The sequence below is a fragment of the Lathyrus oleraceus genome, chromosome 2, assembly GCF_024323335.1.
Source record: "Lathyrus oleraceus cultivar Zhongwan6 chromosome 2, CAAS_Psat_ZW6_1.0, whole genome shotgun sequence".
Taxonomy (NCBI): domain Eukaryota; kingdom Viridiplantae; phylum Streptophyta; class Magnoliopsida; order Fabales; family Fabaceae; genus Lathyrus; species Lathyrus oleraceus.
In genome coordinates this window covers 163,843,097-163,845,644 of record NC_066580.1, presented here as the reverse complement: position 1 = coordinate 163,845,644, position 2,548 = coordinate 163,843,097, and positions in this window count along the sequence as shown.

The window sequence follows — 2,548 nt, the reverse complement described above, 5'->3', positions numbered from 1 at the left end:
AAATTCAGTTGAAGCTTGTATGATGAAGTAAGTTTGAGGATCAAGACTTTCCATTTTTGGCAAATTCCAATTACAGGTCAACTTTCTATTTTTGGAAATTTCTTGTTTGACTTCAAATTCTTCAATCTTGACCTTTGAAATGTTGAATGAGACTTATATGGACATGAATGAACCTTTTCAAACCATCTCCCACCATCCAATCACTGATTAAATGCACAGTTGACCATATTTGACCTTTTAGGGTTTCTGGTGGACTGCACATTGACTGATGACTTCTGAGCATCCAATCCTTGACCAAATCACTTCCAAAGGACCCCTAGGTCATGTGAACATGTTGGGCCAACCCTAGGGCCTTGGCTCAATGAAAATTGTACTTGCTTGCTTGATGGACTGATCTCCTGAACAGTTTGACCTAATTTTGTCTGATGGACCTGCACTTGGGCAAAGGACAATGCAATGCTATGCAGTGGCCTATGTTATGTTAAATGACCTAATATGAAAATGTATGTGCAAAATGTAGGGTGCAAATTTGAGGTGCTACAGAGGGTAAAGATCCCCAACATTTGAAGCAGAAGACTGTGCATTCTTGGCATAATGTGCATAGGAAAGGAAAATCCGAGCTTGGTCCGCGCAATTGTGTAGCTTGGGAAGCTTACACTCTTTGGGTGAAGAAGAGAGCTTTGGAGTTGAAGATGCCTTATCCTTATGAAAGACCTATGTCCATGGTTGTGGTTGAGCTATTAACTATCCCTAATCAAGATGAAGAGGAGTTGGAAGACGCGCTCGCCAAGATGAAGCAAGAGAAGGATATGTGGGAAGAGCGTTTATGTGCTTTGAGCAAGAAACATGAAGAGTTGCAGTTGGAGTCTAAGGACAAAGATGCACTTATTGAGCTACTTGAAGACCGAGACACGAAAAGACAGAGAGAGCCAGAGGTTCCATCTTCTAGCATGCCTCAACCTTCCGTTTCTTGGAAGAAGATTGTTGATCAGCTTGTCCTCGAGAAGACTCAGATGAAGACTTCTTTTGAGACCGAGATCTGTCGCATTCGAAGGAAGTACGCGCCTACATCCAGATCTTCCGACATTGTTGTTAGGGATCCTTAGGATGACTAGTCTCCTTTCCTCTTGTATTTTTCATTTGGCTTCTGAAATTGTACTCAGTAATCCTTCCAATTTATACAAATAAAAAGAGATTTTTTTAGTCATATCAAATTATTGCAATTTTCATATATATATATATATATATTATAATATTATATATATATATATATATATATATAATATATATATATATATATATATATATATATATAATATATATATAATATATATATATAATATATATATTTGCAAATGATATAGTAAGTTCCTTGAAAGTAAAAAACTAATAATCAAGCATTGCATTTCATGCATCATTTGCATAAGCAGGTTTTCTCCAGATGTCTGATTGGTGTTTCTTCTGTACTTTAGCCAAGCTGACTCACCGGTACAACACCCAAGCCAATCATCTAAAAATCATGGAGCACTTAGAGCAAGAGAACAGAGAACTGAAGGATTAGATCGCCCACCTGACTGCCATGATGGAGTCAGTTCTTGCTACTCAGAATCAAGCTTCTCCAACGCCTGCAACTCCTCCCGCGAGGACTGTTATTTCAGAGGTAGATACCTCTGCCGTGCCTACTTCTACCGCCCACTTTACGCCGAATATGCCTTCCAGATTCTCGTGGGGAATGCCGCCCAACTTTATGCCTGAAGGCTTTGCGCCTACTTTTGCTTCCATGTCGGCATCTAGCCCAGTCATGTCTGTGCCACCTCCCGTTGTGCACACCTTGCCTCGTGTAGAGGATACCATCTATAATTCCGAGCCGTCTGAGGGTCCGGATGTGTATGAGAAGATGGACGAGATGAAAGATTAGTTTCTTGAGTTGCGCAAGGAATTGAAGATGCTAAGAGGTAAAGATCTGTTTGGAAAGAGTGTTATTGAGTTGTGCTTAGTGTCCAACGTCAAGATCCCGGTGAAGTTCAAAGTGCCTGACTTTGAAAAGTATAAAGAGAACTCTTTTCCTCTCAGTCATCTTGTGATGTATGCCCGCAAGATGTCTACTCAGACCGACAATGATCAATTGCTTATCCACTACTTCTAAGATAGTCTGACCGGCGCTGCGCTCCGTTGGTATATGGGATTGGACAGTGCCAGCATTTTCACTTTCAATGACTTGGGGGAGGCTTTTGTCAAGCAGTATAAATATAATATAGATATGGCACCTGATATAGACCAGCTAAGGTCTATGTCTCAGAAAGACAAAGAGACATTTAAGAAGTATGCGCAGCGATGGAGGGAGTTGGTTGCCCAGATCACTCCTCCTTTGGAGGAAAAAGAAATGACAAAGATCTTCTTGAAAACTTTGAGTTCATTTTACTATGAACGAATGATTGCTAGTGCCCCTAGTGACTTTACCGAAATGGTAAACATGGGGATGAGGCTTGAGGAAGGAGTCTGTGAGGGACGTTTGTCAAAAGATGAGGCGTCAACAAGCAAGAGGTAT